Genomic DNA, 13,400 nt, shown 5'->3' on the forward strand with positions numbered 1-13,400 from the left:
CCTTATTAGGGAAATATGCCCCAGCATCTGCTTTCAAAGTCTCATGAGGAAAGAAGGAAATAATCTCACTGCCATCTGGCTACTGGTCAGCAAGTCAAACTTGGCAAGATTTCTCTCCCCCCTCCTTTTAAATGTCCTACTCCTCATAGTGCCACATTACAATGACCTTAGGCAACTTCTTTTTATGTTAAATGACCCAGTCAAATCCTCTCCACCCTTCCTGCTTTTTTTCTGGCACCTGGAGATGGCAGGAAAATACAGACAAAAAGCCAACCAATATAGGTTATATAATGTAATAAGGAGTGATGTGAAGCAAAGTGTTAGAAGAAATTTAAATAGAAGTCACTTTCCCTTAAGAAAGTCAAGGAAGACTTAACAAGGAAGGTGATACTTGAGGTGGACTTTAAAGGAAGAGCAGAATGGGAGCAGATGGAAAAATGAGAGATAATCCATTCCAAATATGGAGATGGAATGAGCAAAGGAAGAGACATGAGAAAAAGTAAAGATAAAAAGAGGTGATAAGCAGTTGAATTACATTGGAAAATAGAGTTTAGGAAAGGGAATAATTATCAGAAAAGACTTAATTGAAAGGTTAGAGTCAGATTTGGAGAGGTGTATTCTGTAAGCAATAGAATGTAATTCTAGAATGTAAAAGGGATACAATGATCAAACTGATCCATTAGGAAGATTATTCTGGCAGTGGTGTGAAGAATAGATCAAAGGAAAAAGAACACGAAAGCAGGAAGACCAGTAGGAAGTCAATTAAAGTTAAGATGCTCTGAACTTGATATAAGGGAGATAGTATAATGAATTTTAAAAAATGCTGGCTCTGGAGACTGGGGAACTGAGTTCAAATCCTACCTCTGGGTTTTTCATATTTAGTAAGACTAGACTAAACTGCAGTTTTCTCATCTATACAATCAGATCCAATACCCTTTGAATTCCCTTCCAGCTCTAAATCTATGACCCTATCACTATATTCCTACAAAGAAATTCCTCCTTCCCTCCCATCTCTAGCCCAGAGCTGTCATAACTAAGGGACTTTAGGGTTTAATATCATACTTTTAAAAGCATGTACTATAATCTTAGATCAAGCACTTTTTTAAAAAACTCACTTATTTGCTTAGTGGAGATGGGGAGAAGGGACTAGAGAATGAGTCACTATTTAGCAGGGAGAAGGAGACAGAGTACCTTTTAAATATATGTTTCTTCAGCCCACAGTCCCTAGTAAAGATTTCAGAATAGTGTCTTTGGATCTTTTGGTTGGCTACTGGTGTCATACATTCCCAATGTTTCAATGGCAAGGCAAAGCTCAGGAAATTATGGCACTAGGAATTTTTCCTGCTGTCAGGAATGGAAGTTTTTAAAAGGCGGAAAATAACCAAAAGGCGGGATTTACTGAAGTCCTATGTTATATAAGCAGATGTTAAGAGAGCTGTAGCTGCTTTAGAGATTCCATTCTCTGTGAACAAATCTCCCCTGATCCTCCCACAAACTTTTCTGGCTTATCCTAATACTACAGAATACCTTAAGCACAGCCCATGGATATTTGGAAGTCCTAGGACATACACCATAGGACCTAGATTAAGATATTTCTCTTGTCAAATAAATTTTATAAAGAGTGATCTGGAGTTGGCAACTTCAATGAGAGGTGGGTAGCTCTTGGGGCTTGGGGTGGAGTTGGGGAGGGGTATGTGTGTATAAGGTAACTAAAGGAATCAGCAATCTATTCCCTGTACCCTGTGAGCTGAGCTGAAATTGAATGAGTTTGCTGCTTTAAATTATAACTCCCTTTCCTTTAAATTTCCTCCTGATCTTTCATTCTTTTTATTTCCCTTCACAGTTGTTTATGGTAGGTTTTAAAATTAAAAGGCAGTGGCTTTCCCATCACCCCTCCCCCCAATTCCATAACAGTAATGATTCAAATAGCCGTTGTGTTTTATTCACACATACAAAGAATTTCATGCTAAAATTAAATAATTTCAATCTTCTCCCCACCCGCACCCCCCAAGTCCTTCTTGGCTACTGATTTTATTAGTCTGCCTGGCTCTTTTTTTCTTCTCTCCATCCCTTCAGATATAGCTGCTTCTCCATTTCTCTGCCATTACATCTTTCTTTTCCTCTCCCCAATTTCCCTTCCTTGCTTTTCTCCTCTCCCTCCACTACCCCCTCCTCCTTCCGTTTTTCCTGCTTCTTCCTCCTCCCTCCCCTTTTCTCCTTCTCCACCTCGGGATCCTTCTCCCTCCCCAGAGAATAGAGTGGCCAGTTCCTTTAGAGAGCTACCCGCCTGCCTGCCTGCCTGCCTGCCTGCCTTCCCTCTGCCCACCTACTATGAGAAGCGGCTCCTCCCACCTGCCCATAAAAGCCAAGTGCTTGTTACCAGCAGCTGATCAGAGAGCTTTTTCACAGTCCTCTTCTGTTGGGAGCCACTGTTCTTCTCTCCTTGGATCTTAAAGATTCCAGGTAAGACAATACCTCTTCAGGCATCTGACTCTCCAGGACACAGCAACCCCCAAGGAGTAAGTAGCCTTTGTGGCACATCGCTTACTGTTTTGCTCGAGGTGTTGGTATGGGTTTGTGCGATGCCTGCCTGATCAGCTGTTCTTAACTAGCATCTGGTTTAAAAACAAACTCCTGTTTGAACAGTGAAGTTTAAAAAAAAAATCATCTTGTGGAGAAACAGCAGCATAGATATTGAAGAAACATTTTCTCTCTTTTTTTTTCTCTTCCCCCCCACCTCCTCTATTGGGAAAGTAAAAATGAGTCCGGTGAGGTTGTTTTGCTTACTTTTCATTACAAATATTTTACATATTAATAGGAGAAATGAAGTAAAAGCCTTGTCATGTTGTCAAATAGTTATTTTAAAAGAACACAATTGCCTTCCTAAAATAGCACACTCAAAGATCCTGTTAACGATTTTGTGATGTTTTCCAAACCCCCAAGATTGCTTCTGTAAGTTCTTTAAAAGAAAAAAGGGAAAAAAAATCTTTCCAGGTTTCAGTGCTTGGAAAAAATGATGTGGGCTGCTGCCCTGCAGAAGGACAGAATCAGGTGGCTGGTAGATAGGAAAGGATGAACATCAATGAGCAGACTGGGGCAAAATGGGCTACTTTAAAACTAGTAAAAGATGAAGAATTTATTTAAATAAAGGTAGTCTGTCAAGAATTGTATGAATTAATGTACACACTTCCCCATAATTTTTTTTAATGATCTCTTAAGAGAAAAAAATATTAAGGAAAACATAATAGTACTAGACAAAAAGAAATAGGAGTGAACCAATGATTTCAATTGGTAAACTCCCTCTACCAAAACAGATCAGCACTTTCTATTCAGTCTATAATTTTCAAGAGTTTGCATGGAACATTCATAGGTTAAGTGACTTATCTAGGGTCATAATGTATCTGAAGAGGGGTCCAACTCTTATTGGATTAAAGACTGATTCCCTCTACATTGTGCTATGCTGCCTCTATATACAAGAAAATGGGAGGGGAAAATAAAAATTTGGAAGACCTGGGGTCAATCTCCACCTTGGACACAAACCAAGATCTTAAGAAAAGTTATGTGATCTCTTAATGCCTAGGTAATTCCCCAAGACTTGAAATTGAAGAGAATTCATTTTGCATTGGTTGAGGGAGAGTCCTCACTCTTCACTATTGCAATGTCATCACAGATACAATCTCTATTGTCATCCTTGGAGGTTTTATCTGTATCTCTCTGCTCGTCCTTTCCTTGTTGCTTATTTAGTTTTTAGAACTAAATTGAACTTGTCTGAATAGCACCTGTTTCTCAAAGAGTTATACATTTATTGAAATCATATATTAGCCCTTTAAAATGTTAGCCCTAAATTCAGGCTATCTTCCTAATGTCTAAATACCAGGGATGTGAATTGCACACCTTTGAAAAGAAAAAAAGCTATTCTATAGTGGCTGTCTATTTAAAGTAGTTACTTTCTGCCCCGAGTTCCAAATCCAAGGCACTGTGTTCTGTTTTCGATGTACTGCATCTCTCTCATGTGGCAAAGAAAATCTCTTCACATGTTTGGATTGTGTAAGAGCCCTCTTAAAGAAGAAAACCCAAGCCTGCCTTTCAGGAAACCAAACCACTCTATTAGTCAGGGTCCTGTAAGTGGGAAAGGAAAATGTTTCATTTTTCATATTATTTTGATTATTTCCTTCCCCTTCCTGTCCCCTCCCAAAAGAAAAAGACCATGCAATCAATCTGTCAAAAATTCCTTACTGCTTGAAAAAAAGACCATCATTAAAATCTGACATTTGATGCCATTTCAGGTCATCGTTCCTTTTTAAAATTTATTTATTTAAGAAGTAATTCTTTCAAAAAAATCTATTGGGGAGGGTCTAATGTTAATCAAATGAAGGAGAGGTAGTGAACTTATTCAAAGGTTTTATGTCCTGTAAAATTTATTTCAGTAAGCTAATTACCTAGAAGAGCAGTTTCTATTAAGGTGACATGAAATTCCCAGTTAATCAAGAAAATATGTGATTTGGGTGCATGGAGATACCTTTTATCTCTTGTCACTAAATACAAGCTGCTCTTTTTTTGTCTGCTTTAAGTGAGTAATCAACCATGATAAGTGCCTATGTAAAGCACCAGAAATGTGTAGTATGTTCAAGCCAATTCTTGTTTAAGGTTGTGATTTGATTTTGTTCAGTTCAGCATCATTGCTTGTGGGATAATGTACTTTTCTGGACATCGTGTCCTTTGGAGAAACGTTTTCTTTTCTGAGAAAATGTTTTCCCAAACTGAAAACAGAACTCTTATAACACACCTTCATCTGGAAAGGAAAAGAAGGTCTTTGCTGATCTCCCCTTGTTCTTTCTGATTGCTTTTTCTATTCTCTTTGACCTGGTCAATGTGCCTTGGTATGTACTGTTCAATTAAATCAGTTAACGATATAGGATAATCAAACATCTGTTGATTAATTCAGCAATGCTCTGCAATGTGCTATCCTTGTTATTTGAAGCAGTCTGAGTATTCATGACCTAACTTTCTTAGAATGTTTTTTTTTCAGGTATTTTCAAATTGTCTATTAATTCCTGAGGCCTCTTGCATAAGGCAGAGAAAAGCATGACATGGCTTGACAAAATTAGTATTTCTTTTGGTTCTTGCACATAAAGAATAGGCACTTAATAATTTCTCATTGAAACAAATGTTTACCATGATCTATACATTTTGTTAATACCTCATTGTCATATTACCAAAATAGATGATTTTGAATTAAGTTTTAACTTTGAGACAAAGAAGACATAAATTGACAAATTCCACCACTACCCCCCTTCCCTCTCCATTGCCCACTGCCTTGCCTCCCATTAGAGGAATGGCATGAGTAGAGTGTTTTGACTGCTTTCGAGGACCAATTACAGGAATAATGAGGCACAGGACAGAAAATCATACTAGAGGGTAGAGTAAGGATACATATTCAAGGCAGAAGATAACAAATTTTAGGTACAGAAATAGCCTCCAGAAATAAATAACAGCACATCTGGTAGCAAGAGCAAACCATTACTATAATCATCTAAGTGGGATAATATCAAGTGAGAAATAAAAAGAAAAGAAATTAAATACCTTTCTTCTCTTATCAATTATTCCCCATGGTTCTGCCAGCTGAGGAACTGAGATTCCTCTGGACTAATAGAATTCTTCTTGTTGACCAAAAGGAAACAGAGAATGTGTATATCAAATTAAGAGAATGTGTTCATCAAATTAAGAGGACTGAAAGTCAGGAAGATGTGGGATTCAAATATGGTAATATGTTGAAAAATGTTTAACAACTGGATTCTTGAGGGAGGGAGATCTGTATACACATTTTTAAGTTTAATCTGTATTATTTACACTTCCTGAGATCTTAATAACCAACAAAATAATAAAGCATGCCCCAATTTGTAGTCATTGCCATTTCTAAGGCATAAATGCCCACACAAAACATGCAACAATTGGCTCTGACTTCCCTGAATCCCATCTCTGTCACTAAACTAGATACTTAATAGATATTGATTGATTGATTGATGGCCAGGCAATGCATTGAACATCTTTGAGCTTCATTTTCCTCAATTGTAAAATGAAGACATTGGACTAAATGGTTTCTAAGGTTGCTTTCAGCTGTAAATATACAATCTCTGAGCATTTATTACTATGTGCTTAACACTGGGAATAAAGGCAAAAATGAATCCACCTCTGCCTTCAAGGAGCTTATGTTCTATTGATAGACATATATAGAAATATATATTTAAAAAAACAAATACAAGTTAATTAGATGGGGTGGTTGGGAGAGGAATGGACTAGCAGAGGGATATGAATAGGGAATGGCTCATATAAAACATAGTGTTCAAATTCAGCCTTGAAGGAAAGTAGGGATTCTAAGTAGCAGACCAAACTTTCTAATATTTCCCTTGGTTCTTTCACATAGGCACTTAATAAATCTGCTTTGAAACAAATGTGTGTTGAATTGACTGAAGAACGGATCTGCTCTACCATCATCTATGTGTCTTGTTAATACCTTCCAGTGATTCCATTATTATGAGATACACACCTCTATTATATCGCCATCTGGGATAAGGGATAGTCAAACTTTCTTTAGAATTATATTTATCCTGGCACATAATCCAGGGGAATTTGCAATTTATCATATAAAATACTCCTGACACATTTTAACTATAAGTTTGCAGAATCTATTTCTTCAATTTTGGATGATTGGAGCTAGTGAGAGAAATATACTACCACATCTTCCCACAGTTGCTTATTTCTGGAAAGATTTCTTATTATCTTATGGATTTAAAAAACCTTCTTGTTTTTTCCTTTAGCCACCAGGGTCCGGTATATATGTCTACAATACTATCAGAGACTTCACAACTTTTTTCCACCTCTGACCTCAAAAGACCATTTGTGTTCTTCAGAACCATTCTATAAAGACCCTTCCAGTCTGCTTTCCTTTCTGCTCACTGGATCCTAAATGTAAATATACATATGCTATTTCAGAAAGATGCAGAATTTGAAACTCAGAGAGTACATTTTCTGAGAGCTATACTGCCTTATCAATGGGAAAAGGGGGCAGAGTGAGGGGGAAAGGTCAAGGCCAGAACCCAATTCCCTCAGGAATTTTGAGCCTCTTCCACAATTAATGTTGTGTGAACTGGGGCTCTCACCAAACCTAAGCTTCTAAGAATTACTGGACTACTGTTCACAAAATGCTGAGTAAATAAGAAAAATGATCTTGTTGAGAACTGGTAGTCACTAGACTATCTAGGATATTCCAGCACTCCTTTCTAAAGAGGCAAGACTGAGCAGTGTAAAAGGAAAGTGAGTTATAAATTTCTGGATCATCAGGAAGACACCAATAATCTGAACAACCTTTATTGGTTAGTAACTCCTGGAGCCTCCAAAACAGTTAAGAAAAAATGAACCTTTTCTCACTGTAGAAGTAGAGATTGAGAATAGGGTACTATGGATACTAATATTGCCTGATCAATATGTTGATTAGCTTTATTTATCTGCTCCTCCCCCCCCTTTAAAATAAGGAGAAGAGGGGAAAGGGATATATTGGGAGAGACTTCTATATAAAATTAAAAGACTTTAATTAAAAAAAAATTAAGCAATCTGAGAGCTAACTGAAGCTTCTACCTCTTTCAGTAAGCCAGCTGAATGGGGTGAAGGGGATAAAGAAAGCAGGGAGGTAGGGAAGCATCTGCAGAACAGAGAATACAGTTTTGGAATATCTGTAAGGTCTGAGCCTTTTGAGGTCATGCTATAATCAAAAATCCACAAGGCAGTTTGAAACTACAGTGGTTGAAAAGAATCAAGATAAAATTAGCCAAGAAACTGAATCATAAATGCAATGGCCAGAAAGGATCCTGCAGTTTCATTGAGTCATGTCTCCTGATTTAACACAAGAGTGATTGTAACTAATAATCACTTTAGCTGATTGTCTCACTTAGTATTTAAACTCTCTGGTGAATGCAGCTCTATAATCTTCCTAAGTAAACGCTACAGGAATTTCACAAATTACCTGGTGACTAGTCTTAAGTTCCTACTCTTGTTATTAAAGACCATAATTTTTAACCTTTTCTAGAAAATTTTTTTACCATCTCTCTAATTTTTCTGTACTTGCAGATTGTTATCAAGGCCTCCCCTTTGATTTCTTTTTTTTTGTTTGTTTTTGAGGAAGCCAAACTCTCTCCATTTCTTCTCATGGATCATACTTTCTATTCCGGTGGCTCTTTCTTCTAGGTAGAGTATATACTTGCATCCTATCAAATTAAAATTTACTTAGTTTTTGCCTTTTCCCAAATATTATTTTAGAAGGTTAAAAGGAAAAACAATTTTTAATCATTTTGTAAATCTCAAAGTGCTATATAAATGAGTTATTACTATTATTTTAAATGACTGTGCATTGAGACACTGGGCAGCTAGGTCAGAGTACTAAACCTGGAATCAAGAAGATTGAGCTTCCTGAGCTTAATCATGGCCTTAGATACTTATCAGCTCTGTTACCTTGGGCAAGTCACTTAACTCAGTTTGCCTCAGTTTCTTCATCTGTAAAATGAACCAGAGAAGGAAATAGCAAACCACTTCATTCCCAAATGGGGTCAAGAAGAGTCAGGCATAACCAAAAAATAACTGAACAACAACCCACTAATATTCCTTTTTAAAAAGTTGTGGCCCTAGCTCCTCAATTACCAGTCCCTTTTTCCACAGTAGTTTAATAAACTCATTGCATGATCTATGCTCCATCATGTACCCTGCTGCAGTATAAAAAAGTCCCCTGAGCCTTGCTTCTATCCCATTGCTGTATTCTTAAGATATAATTATGGGACTTTCCATCTGCTCTGCAGCTAGACTCGCTTATTATGTATATCGTGTACACTGATTAGAACAAGAATTCCTTGAGAGCTGGGACTATCTTACTCTTTCTTTTGTATCCTCAGAAATTGGCATATAAGAAATACTTAATAAATACCTGATTCATTTATCCTTACTACAATAACCTCAGAGCATCTGGTATCGTATTAGGAATTCTGTGAATGTCCACTAAATTTTTCAAGATTATAAAGATGTTTAATCATACTTTTGAGGACACAGAAAGGATGAATCAATGGCTCAGTGGTAGAAGCACTAAACCTGCAGTCATAAAAACCTGAGTTCAAAGTTAGTCTCAGATTCTTACTAGCTGTAAGATCCTGACTAGGTCATTGAATTTCTGTCTGTCTCGGCTTCCTTGTCCATAAAATAGGACTAATAATAACAATTACTCTGCATGTTGTTGTAAGGATCAAATGAATAAAGCACAAAATAAATTTGAGTTATTTTTAATATTACTAGAGAAGTAATATTATTTCTCGACTTGCTTTATGACAATGACAATATTCTTTCTTTCATTCTATAACCTTGAAAAAATTGGGTACTACCCTCATTCAGTCTGTGCTTAAGCACTAGTCCAAAGGAAATGCTTTCTCTAATCAAGCCCTTCTCTATAAACTTCCCAGCTCTCTTACCCTAACAAGGAGGCAATAACTTTTAAAATTTCCCACTTTTCCTTTTTTAAAATTTTAGGACAAATAAATATCATATAGATGTGATACTTTGAAGTTTTAAAAATGATTTTGAACCTCAAAACAACTTCATATGGCATTTAGGTAGCCTAGTGGATAGAATGCTAGAGTAGAAGTCAATAAGATCTTCAAATCCTGATTCAAACATTTAGTAATTGTGATATTGGCCAAATCACAACTGTCAGGCTCAATTGCCTCATCTATAAAATGGGAATTATAATAGCACTTATCTCACAGGATTGTGGTAAGACTCAAATATGTGAACTGCTTTGCAAACCTTAAAATTCTATGTACCTGTTAGTTATTACTTGTAGAATATATTTATAATTATAAGTATTTCCATTTTACAAATAAAGAAATTTAGGGTCAGAGAAATTAAATTATTTGCACATAGATATGCAGTAAGTATCAGATTCAGCATTTAAATCCAGGTCTTTTTTCCCTTGAGTCCAGCATGAAATGAGAATCAGTTGGGTAGTTCAGTAAATAATGGCTTGGCATAAAAAACAACTAAGTTCAAATCCAGTCTCAGATACTTCCTTGCTGTGTAATTTCAGGCAAATCTTTATTTGCCTCAGTCTCCTTGCCAATAAAATGGAGATGATAATAGTACCTCTCTTTCAGGGTTTTAAGAATCAAATGAGAAAATATAAAGTGCTTAGCATGATGCCAGGGGCATAGTATGTCATAATAAATCCTTGTTAAAAATTTTCGAAAGAGTAACAGATGTCCAATGTACTACATTGCTACTCACCCAAAGTCAAGTGGATATTATCTGCAATATTTCTTTGAACCTTTTCATGTGCATCCATATTCCTGGGCATATAACATCAGTAAAAGTATGAATCCTGTAATTTCAATCCTTACTATGATTAACATTTTAATAACTAAAATTTATATAATGCTTGCTATGTACCAGGCACTGTGCTAAATGCTTTATAGATATTATTTGATCTTTACAACAAACCTGAGAGGCAGGTAGGTGCTATTACTATCCCCACTTTTCAGTATTTATATAACATTTGTTTTGTGCCAGGTACTGTGCGAAATGCTTCACAATAATGACATTGTTTGATCCTTACAACAAACCTGGGAGGTAGGGAAGTAAGTAGGGAGGCAGGTAATATCCTATTAGTATCCCATTTTTCAGTTGAAAAAAATTGAGGCACACAGAGCTTATGAGTTGCCCAGTGTATAGTACTAGATTTGAATTTCAGTGTTCCTGACTCTTTCAACTGTGTCACCTAACTACCCATTTTTAAAAAATCGCATTTATACACAGTTGTATTCCTTTTAGGCCTACATCTCATTCAGTTTTTCACACTATCAGGTCATAGACATTTGCATATCTGAAATAATAAATGTATTAAGAAACTTAATATGCAAAAAAATCATAAAGATAAAAAATTAGGTTAAGTCTCTATTATTCAAGTTATTAGACTATATGTTTGTTTGGTTTTACTTTCTCTAAAACAAACCTATTAGTTGTTTGTATTTTTAAGCAACAGGCATGAATCACACTGGTGCGTGTAAAATTTTATATACAGTATTCCATCTATAATCATTAATCTGAAAATGACTTCTTTCAAAAAAAAAAAAATGCTTCCAAAAAGAGGCTTTGGGACTGCCTCTCACAAGCTCTTTATTGATGTATTTACATCATGAATTCTTTTAAGCAGAGCCATCGGTTGACATGCTGAGATTAGAGACAAACTTGCAATTACTCACAATCCGATCCATAAAGTCGTCAAGCTATTCTCCAATCTCCAAACCAGGCTAGAGGGAAAAGTTTGATGAATGGGCCTGGGTATGGGCGTGTACTTCAACCTTCCACTGCTTCCAGCCTGCTGGGTAGTCTCTCAAGTCCCTCATGCTGCCGACACTCAGCAGCTGTACTTTCAAGAGCCCAGCCAAAGGATTCCATTATCCAAGTCGCACGTACGCAGTGAGAAGACGTGTACCGCCAAACTTTGTAAGGTCTCACACACAATCACACCAAGTTCAACAATGTAAATACTCCTTAGGGGTGTTGGGGATTAGTATTTACTCTGACACAGCTGGGGAGGATTTTTGCGGGTTTTGAAACTGCTCCACTCATTTCATATTCTTGTCCATCTGTCACAGAATAAGTTGTATAGTAGGTAGAAAGCTAGTGCTGAAGTCAGATCGGTTTTCTGACATAGAGGGAGCCTTTGTAGTACTGAGTAAATTACATCCTCATTGCTCCAGGGAAATGCGTTGAAAATCTATACTACTGGAGAGTATTTCTCACCTAAGAGTTCCCAATACTAATGAAATCATAGTTCCAGTCTCTATCCCTATTTGTCTCCAAAAAAGCCTATTTCTGAAATGATTCTACATCGTTCTATTTTTTAAATAGATAACTAGGTAAGTATTATTGTTGCTGGTAGTGTTTGACTCTTAATGACCCCATTTGAAGTTTTCTTGGCAAAACTATTTGAGTGGTTTGCCATTTCTTTCTCCAGCTCATTATTTCAGGCAAATAAGGTTAAATGATTTACCCAGTGTCACATGGTCGCTAAGGGTCTGAGACCAAATTAGAACTTAGATCTTCATGAATTCACTTCTGGTACTCTATTCATTATGCCATGAAATTGCCCATCCACTTAAGGATACTATAACTGTAAGAATTTATAGGAGGGTCTTGGCACTGATGACTCGAGTTAGCCTTTTTTTAAAAAGTGCAAAATAAGATGAAATCAAGGAGTATAGATAGTAAAAAGAAGAAATAGAGGGATGGGGTCAAGAATTTAAAAAACATTTTAGGAGAAAAACCATGTCTAGAATATCTAAAGTTCTAGGAAATGTTTAAATTGGCTTGTGACTTTGTGTTCCACTATCAGATAATGCTTGAGAAGGGAGGTGGGGATTAGGAAAGATGTCCACCTTGCTACCAGTTTAGCAAACATTTCAATAAGTTTTCTTTCTGCTCTTGGATCCTCTGTAATTTTACCTCTTTTCTAGTTTCTCTCTAGTTGAAAGATAATCCCCTCTGCCCTCAACATCACTTCAAAAATTCTTTACTGATAGAGAAGGGAGAAGTTCAGAATAAAAAGTTGCATGATTTTTATCTTGAGAAAAATGGATGTAATGTTTCCTTAAAATCAGGAGCTGTAATATACCATAGTAGTACTTCACACAGTTGGTTTTCCTTTTTAAAAAAATCCTAATATAAGACTCTTTGAATAAATCTTTGAGTTTAATAGTGCCAAAATATCAGGGCTTGTTGAAGGTTGTTGATTTTTTTTTCTCTTAAAGAAAACCAAGGTAATCTCAGAAAATGTTCTCTCGAAGACCATTACAAAGCCAAGACTGAATTTAAAAGTTCAGTTCAGTAACAAACAACTTCTGGATCCTGGGTCAGCTAGGAAAGAGTTAGACCCAAGACCCAAGGACAGATTTGCCAGCCCCAAAAGAAAACCACAGTGCCCTCTCATGACTTGTCCTACTGCCATTTCACTATGAACCTATTAGAAGGGGAGCTGAGGAAAAGAGAAAGCAGAAATTAATTCACCATTTTTTCCCTTGGAAGATAGCCTCACAAAACCTGTTCCTCAGCATCTGTGGTCACTCGAGGGAATTTGCAATAGTCTAGCTCTAGATTGGAGTGAATTGCCCTTTGTATCAAACATTTCCACTGCACAGCTGAGTGTGGATGGCTTGTTAAGACTTGAGACACTTGCATAATTTGGAACACTTTAAGGGAACGGACATGAATCATGTCAACAGAAGAGCAGTTTCTCTGGCACACTGAAAAAGGGCAACTGGTTTTGCTAATTAACAACATTCTCATTAGATTGAAGCTATGGACTCTTC

The 13,400-nt window shown here is 36.6% G+C and overlaps 1 protein-coding gene across 3 annotated transcripts in view; it reads left to right on the forward strand.

Moving 5' to 3' along the window:
* Positions 1–2,117: 2,117 nt before the first annotated feature.
* Positions 2,118–13,400, forward strand: part of COL8A1 (collagen type VIII alpha 1 chain) — a 211,954-nt gene continuing 200,671 nt past the window's right edge. Inside the window, exon 1 of one of the 3 annotated variants that reach the window (XM_051985175.1) lies at positions 2,118–2,463. The gene's annotated coding sequence lies outside the window, so the exon portion shown is untranslated. Of the gene's footprint in view, positions 2,520–13,400 lie in introns of all 3 variants that reach the window. The other 2 variants (XM_051985174.1, XM_051985173.1) reach the window with 2 other exon arrangements.

The sequence above is a fragment of the Antechinus flavipes genome, chromosome 3 (assembly GCF_016432865.1).
Source record: "Antechinus flavipes isolate AdamAnt ecotype Samford, QLD, Australia chromosome 3, AdamAnt_v2, whole genome shotgun sequence".
NCBI classification, from domain to species: Eukaryota; Metazoa; Chordata; class Mammalia; order Dasyuromorphia; family Dasyuridae; genus Antechinus; species Antechinus flavipes.